Here is an 8,138-nt window from a genome sequence, read left to right as displayed (position 1 = left end):
TCAAAACTCTTTAGATTCTGGAGTAGTTCCTGAGGACTGGAGGGTCGCTAATGTAACCCCACTTTTTAAAAAGGGAGGGAGAGAGAAAACGGGGAATTATAGACCAGTTAGCCTAACACCGGTAGTGGGGAAAATGCTATAGTCAGTTATTAAAGATGTGATAGAATTACATTTGGAAAGTGGTGAAATCATCGGACAAAGTCAGGATGGATTTACCAAAGGCAAATCATGTCTGACGAATCTTATAGAATTTTTCGAGGATGTAACTAGTAGAGTGGATAAGGGAGAACCAGTCGATGTGTTATATCTGGACTTTCAGAAGGCCTTCGACAAGGTCCCACATAGGAGATTGGTGTACAAACTTAAAGCACACGGTATCGAGGGTTCAGTGTTGAGGTGGATAGAAAATTGGTTGGCGGACAGGAAGCAAAGAGTAGGAATAAACGGGTCTTTTTCGGAATGGCAGGCAGTGACTAGTGGGGTACCGCAAGGCTCATGCTGGGACCCCAGTTATTTACAGTGTATATTAATGATTTGGACGAGGGAATTGAATGCAACATCTCTAAGTTTGCGGATGACACGACGCTGGGTGGCAGTGTTAGCTGCGAGGAGGATGCTAGGAGGCTGCAAGGTGACTTGGATAGATTAGGCGAATGGGCAAATGCATGGCAGATGCAATATAATGTGGATAAATGTGAGGTTATCCACTTTGGCGGCAAGAACAGGAAAGCAGAGTATTACCTGAATGGTGACCGATTGGGAGAAGGGGAGATGCAACGGGACCTGGGTGTCATGGTGCACCAGTCATTGAAAGCAAGCACGCAGGTGCAGCAGGCAGTGAAGAAAGCGAATGGTATGTTGGCATTCATAGCAAGAGGATTTGAGTTTAGGAGCAGGGAGGTTCTGCTGCAGTTGTACAGGGCCTTGGTGAGACCGCACCTGGAGTATTGTGTGCAGTTTTGGTCTTCTAACCTGAGGAAATATGTTCTTGCCTTAGAGGGAGTACAGAGAAGGTTCACCAGATTGATCCCTGGGATGGCGGGACTTACATATGAGGAAAGACTGGATAGACTGGGCTTGTACTCGCTGGAATTTAGAAGACTGAGGGGGGATCTTATAGAAACATATAAAATTCTTAAGGGGTTGGAGAGGCTAGATGCGGGAAGATTGTTCCCGATGTTGGGGGAGTCCAGAACCAGGAGTCACAGCTTAAGGATAAGGGGGAAGTCTTTTAGGACCGAGATGAGAAAACATTTCTTCACACAGATAGTGGTGAGTCTGTGGAATTCTCTGCCACAGAAGGTGGTTGAGGCCAGTTCATTGGCTATATTTAAGAGGGAGTTAGATGTGGCCCTTTTTTGCGAAAGGGATCAGGGGCTGTGGAGAGAAGGGAGGTACAGGCTACTGAGCTGAATGATCAGCCATGATCATATTGAATGGCGGTGCAGGCTCGAAGGGCCGGATGGCCTGCTCCTGCACCTATTTTCTATGTTTCTATGTTTCTAAGTTGTTGAGGGTAAGAACCAGCTCTGCTAGGCGGAGGAGAGTGTTGGTCGATGGGGATTGGCTGGTTCTACGGTCGAGGAAGAAACGGAGGGCTTCGAGACCATCCTTGTGGGGGATGGAAGTGTAGAGTGACTGGACATCCATGGTGAAAATGAGGGAGTGGGGGCCTGGGAACCGGAAGTTATCCAAGAGATGGAGAGCGTGTGAGGTGTCTTGGACGTAGGTGGGGAGGGATTTAACCAGGGGGATAGGATGGAGTCGAGGTAGGTAGAGATAAGTTCGGTGGGGCATGAGCAGGCAGAGACAATGGGTCTGCCGGAACAGTTGTGTTTGTGGATTTTGGGTAGGAGGTAGAATCGGGCCGTGCGGGGCTGGGGAACTATGAGATTGGAGTCACTGAGGGGTAGATCGCCGGAGTTGGTGAGGTCGGTGATGGTTCTGCTGATGAAGGTCTGGTGTTTATCGGTGGGGTCATGGTCCAGTGATAGGTAGGAAGAGGTGTCTGATAGTTGTCGTCTGGCCTCGGTGCGGTAGAGGTCAGCACGCCAGACAACCACAGCCCCTCCTTGTCAGCGGGTTTAATTATTAAGTCCGGGTTGTTGCGGAGTGAGTGGAGGGCTGCACGTTCAGGAGGGGAGAGGTTGGAGTTAGTCCGGGGAGTGGACAATTTGAGGCGGCTGATGTCACGCCGGCAGTTTGAGATGAAAAGTTCTAGTGAGGGTAGTAGGCCATACTGGGGGGTAAAAGTGGAGGGGGTCCGTTGGAGACGGGAGAAGGGGTCAACAGTGGGGGGTCGGGACTCCTTGCCATGGTAATAGGCTCGGAGGCGGAGGCGGCGGAAGAAGAGCTCCACGTCATGGCGGACGCGGAACTCGTTGATGTGGGGGCGGAGGGGAACAAAGGTAAGGCCTCTGCTGAGGACCGACCGTTCGGTGTCTGAAAGGGGGAGGTCAGTGGGGATGGTGAACACCCGGCAATGGTGGGGGTTGGGGTCGGATGGAGGCAGGGGGGCAGGTGGAGGGGATGTATGGTGGGGGGGGGGGGGTGGGGGGTTAGCTGGGCAGTGGGGGGCATGAGGACCGATGTGGGGAGTACTGGGGGTCAACTGGCTGGAGGGGGAAGGGGGAGACCCAGTGGAACCACTGCTGCAGTTACCTCTAGTAGAGGGTGGGCAGTAGGACCCAGCAGAGGATAGATAGATAGATAGATAGATAGATAGATAGACAGACAGACAGACAGACAGACAGACAGACAGACAGACAGACAGACAGACAGACAGACAGACAGACAGACAGATAGATAGATAGATAGATAGATAGATAGATAGATAGATAGATAGATAGATAGATAGATAGATAGATAAATAGATAGATAGATAGATAGATAGATAGATAGATAGATAGACAGACAGACAGACAGACAGACAGACAGACAGACAGACAGATAGATAGATAGATAGATAGATAGATAGATAGATAGAGAGAGAGAGAGAGATAGATAGAAAGATAGATAGATAGATAGATAGATAGATAGATAGATAGATAGATAGATAGATAGATAGATAGATAGATAGATAGATAGATAGATAGATAGATAGATAGATAGATAGATAGATAGATAGATAGATAGATAGATAGATAGATAGATAGATAGATAGATAGATAGATAGATAGATAGATAGATAGATAGATAGATAGATAGATAGATAGATAGATAGATAGATAGATAGATAGATAGATAGATAGATAGATAGATAGATAGATAGATAGATAGATAGATAGATAGATAGATAGATAGATAGATAGATAGATAGATAGATAGATAGATAGATAGATAGATAGATAGATAGATAGATAGATAGATAGATAGATAGATTGATTACCAAAATGGGCCCGTTGGACCCATTCCTACACCCCCCATTCTCTCCTCCCCAGCCCCACTCTTACTCTCCCCACACCCCCCTTTCCCCACGACCTCCCCTTTTCCCAGTACCCCTCTTTCCCCCACTACCAAGCCCCTCCGCACGACCCCTGTTGTCCCCCTCCCCAGTCCCCATTCTCAGACCACCCCATTCTCTCTCTCCAGACACACTCTTACTCTTCCCCACCCCCTTTCCCGAGCACACCCTTTTCCCCTACTCTCTCTTGCCCCCAGCACCAACCCCCCTCGCTGTCCCCTCCCCAGTCCCACTCTGCTTCCTCCCACCCTTCCCGTCGCCCCCACCGTTACTCTCTCCCACCCCCCCTTTCCGTACCAGCCCACCCCCCTGTGGTCCCGGCGAAAAGCACTTACGGATCGTGCAGGGAGGAGGAGGGAGCTGCGGAGCGCGGCCGTTACTGTGGCGTGGCCGCGCCCGGACTACTGGAGACGGATAGGGCGGCGGCGCGCTGGTTCCGGGCGATAGCGGGGAGAGGGTCTCCCGGGTGTGGGAGAGAGTAGAGAAGCAAGGGGAGAGAGGAGAGGGGAGCCGGTGATCGCGAGCGGGCGGCTCCTCTAAGTGCGTCCATGTTGTTGGTGCGAGTGAGGAGAGGCCGCGCGTGCGAGCTGACGTCATACGCACAGACGCACAGCAGCGCCACGCTGAAAACCTTCAATAAATCAGTAGGAGGGGGGCAGCGCGAGCTCATCTCACAGAGGCATTGTGACTTCACACGCTGAAGACCTTGAATAAATCGGTTAGAAATAAAATGTTTTAACTTTGAAACCTCAGTAACTTAAAAAATATACGACCAAATTAAATGAAAATATAATTTTCCACCAGCGTACAGCATGGTGATTAAGGCGCTACGGTTCACCGTTTTGCCGAAATCAGCCGAAATCACTGAAACAAACAAACAAAGAAATATATATATTTATTCACAATATCTGAGTTTTAGTAGTATACTAGCACAAGTGTGCCCGTTGGGCCCGTCCTCGTAGGGTTTCCATTGTAACCGGGAGGGGAGTGGGGGGAGGGAAGGGGGAGGGAGGAGGGAGGTGTGGATGGGGAGGGGAGGGGGAGGGAGGGGGGAGGGGAGGGGGAGGGGAGGGGGGGAAGGGGGGGAGGGTGAGGGAGAGGGAAGGGAAGGGGATAGGGGGGAGGGGGAGGGAGGGGGAAGGGGGAGGGAGGGGGGAGGGGATTGGGAAGGGGGAGGGAGGGGGACCTCCCCTTTTCCCAGTACCCCTCTTTCCCCGTTGGGCCTGACCTCGTAGGGTTTCCATTGTAACCGGGAGGAGGGGAGAGAGGGAAGGGGGAGGGAGGGAGGAGGGACGTGTGGAGGGAGGAGGGGAGGGGGAGGGGGAGGGGAGGGGGGTGGGGGAAGGAGGGGAGGGGGGAGGGAGAGGGGAGTGAGGGGGGTAGGGGGGGAGGGAAGGGGGAGGGAGGGGGAGGGGAGGGGGGAGGGGAAGGGGGAAGGGGGAGGGAGGGGGATCTCCCCTTTTCCCAGTACCCCTCTTTCCCCGTTGGGCCCGTCCTCGTAGGGTTTCCATTGTAACCGGGAGGGGAGGGAAGGGAGGAGAGAGGTATGGAGGGGGGAGGGGAGGGGGAGGGAGGAGGGGAGAGGAGGGGGGAGGGGAGAAGGGGGGAGGGAGAGGGGAGGGGGGAGGGAGGGGGGAAGGAGGGGGACCTCCCCTTTTCCGAGTACCCCTCTTTCCCCATTGAGCCCGTCCTCGTAGGGTTTCCATTGTAACCGGGAAGCGGGGAGGGATGGGGGAGTGAGGGAGGAGGGAAGGGGGGGGAGGAGAGGGGAGGGGGAGGGGAGGGGGGAAGGGGTGGGAGGGGAGGTGGAAGGGGGGGGGAAGGGTGGGAGGTGGAGGGAGGGGGGAGGGAGGGGGGAAGGGGGGAGGGAGGGGGACCTCCACTTTTCCCACTACCCCTCCTTCCCCGTTGGGCCCGTCCCCGAGGGGTGAGGGAGGTGTGGAGGGATGGGGAGGGAGTTGTGGAGGAGGGGGGGAGGGAGTGGGGATGGAGGTGGGAAGGAGTGGGGAGGAAGGGATTGAGGGGGGAAGGGGGACTTCCCCTTTCTTTTTTCGAAACACTTGCCCCGGTGACCCACGAGCATAGGGGCCCCATGCTGAACTGTGTATGTTAAGTGACTTGCAATAAAAAACACGACTTTAAAAAACAATCAGATGCTTTTCGCAACAATGTAGCACCCATCTAACACAAGCATTGTGACGTCACAAGCTGAAGACCTTGAAAAAAAAGGTTATAAATAAAAAAATGTAAATTTGTAAAGAGGAGACACCCAATAGCAGCTGCTTGTCCATTGTGACGTCACACGCTGAAGACTAAATCCGCACCGCAGCGCCCCTATAGAACCTTCAATAAGGGGGGGGGGGGGCAGCGCTTTAAAACCTCTGTAACATACGAACAAATTAAATGTAAATATCGCGGCCGGTCAGCCGGGAGGTTGGTGATCAAGGCGGTGCAAAAACCGTGGCGCCATGCTTTACCGTTTTGCCGGAATCACTGATATATACACAAACCCAGATACAAAACATTTGTAAACAAGATCTGAGTTTTAATAGTATACTAGACCAAGTGGGCCCGTTGGGCCCGTCCTCGTAGGGATCCATTGTAACCGGGAGGGGAGTGGGGGGTAGAGAAGGGGGAGGGTGGGAGGAGGGGAGCGATGGGGGGGAGGGGAGGGGGGAAGGGGGGAAGGGGGGAGGGGAGGGGGGAGGGGGGGAGGGGAGGGGGGAAGGGAGGGGGGTGGGGGGAGGGAGGGGTAGGGGAGGGGAGGGGGGAGGGAGAGGGGAGGGGGGAAGGGGGGAGGGGAGGGGGGAAGGGGGGAGGGGAGGGGGGAAGGGGGGAGGGGAGGGGGAGGGAGGGGGACCTCCCCTTTTCCCAGTACCCCTCTTTCCCCGTTGGGCCCGTCCTCGTAGGGTTTCCATTGTAACCGGGAGGAGGGGAGGGGAGGGAGGGGAGGGGAGGGAGGGAAGGGGGAGGGAGGGAGGAGGGAAGGGGGAGGGAGGGAGGAGGGAGGTGTGGAGGGAGGAGGGGAGGGGGAGGGAGGGGGGAAGGGGGAGGGAGGGAGGGGGGTAGGGAGGGGGGAGGGGAGGGGGGAAGGGTGAGGGAGGGGGACCTCCCCTTTTCCCAGTACCCTCTTTCCCCGTTGGGCCAGTCCTCGTAGGGTTTCCATTTTAACCGGGAGGAGGGGAGGGAGGGAAGGGGGAGGGAGGGAGGAGGGAGGTGTGGAGGGAGGAGGGGAGGGGGAGCGGGAGGGAGGGGGGAGGGGAGGGGGGAGTGAAGGGGGGGAGGGGGGGAGGGGGGAGGGGGAGGGAGGGAGGGTGGAAGGGGGAGGGAGGAGGACCTCCCCTTTTCCCAGTACCCCTCTTTCCCCGTTGGGCCCGTCCCCGTAGGGTTTCCATTGTAACCGGGAGGGGGAGGGAGGGTGGAAGGAGTGGGGAGGGGGAGGGGGAGAGGGATGGAAGGGTGGAGGGAGGGGGGAGGGATTGGGGGAGGGAGGGATGGAGGGAAGGAGGGAAGGGGGGAGGGAGGGTGGAAGGAGGGGGGAGGGGAGAGGGATGGAAGTGTGGAGGGAGGGGGGAGGGATTGGGGGAGGGAGGGAGGAATGGAGGGAAGGAGGGAGGGGGGGAGTTAGGTGGGGAGGGTTGAGGGAGGTGGGGAGGGAGTTGGGGAGGGAGGGGGAGGAGGGGGGAGGGAGTGGGGATGGAGGTGGGAAGGAGGGGGGAGGAAGGGGTTGAGGGGTGAAGGGGGACCTACCCTTTTCCCAGTACCCCTCTTTCCCCCACCACCAAGCCACCTCCGCAACGACCCCTGTTGTCCCCCTCCCCAGTCCCCATTCTCAGACCCCCCCCCATTCTCTCTCTCCCCCAGACACACTCCAAGTGCTGTTTCGCAACACTTGCTCCGGTGGCCCACGAGCATAGAGGCCCCATGCTGATCTTGAGGGAGGAGGGGAGGGGGAGGGGGAGGGGGGGAGGGGGAGGGGAAGGGGGGGAGAGGGGAGGGAGCAGTGTAGGGGGAGGGGGAGGGGAAGGGGGAGGGGGGAAGGGGGAGGGAGCGGGACCTCCCCTTTTCCCAGTACCGCTCTTTCCCCGTTGGGCCCGTCCTCGTAGGGTTTCCATTGTAACCGGGAGGGGAGTGAGGGGGAGGGAAGGGAGGAGGGAGGTGTGGAGGTGTGGAGGGGGGAGGGGAGGGGAGGGGGAGAGAGGGGGAGGGGAGGGGGGAGGGGAGGGAGGGGGTATGGGGAGGGAGGGGGAAGGGGGGAGGGGGAGGGAGGGGGACCTCCCCTTTTCCCAATACCCCTCTTTCCCCGTTGGGCCCGTTCCCGAGGGGTGAGGGAGGTGGGGAGGGATGGGGAGTTAGTTGGGGAGGAGGGGGGGAGGGAGTGGGGATGGAGGTGGGAAGGAGTGGGGAGGAAGGGGTTGAGGGGGGAAGGGGGACCACCCCTTTTTTTTTTCGAAACACTTGCCCCGGTGGCCCACGAGCATAGGGGCCCCATGCTGATCTGTGTATGTTAAGTGACTTGCAATAAAAAAAACAACTTTAAAAAACAATCAGCTGCTTCACACAAGCATTGTGACGTCACAAGCTGAAGACCTTGGAAAAAAAAGGTTTAAAATAAAAAGATGTAAATTTGTATAGAGTAGACACCCAATAGCAGCTGCTTGTCCATTGTGACATC

The sequence above is a fragment of the Rhinoraja longicauda genome, chromosome 19, assembly GCF_053455715.1.
Source record: "Rhinoraja longicauda isolate Sanriku21f chromosome 19, sRhiLon1.1, whole genome shotgun sequence".
In the NCBI taxonomy this organism is placed as follows: domain Eukaryota; kingdom Metazoa; phylum Chordata; class Chondrichthyes; order Rajiformes; family Arhynchobatidae; genus Rhinoraja; species Rhinoraja longicauda.
This window is presented reverse-complemented; position numbering follows the sequence as displayed.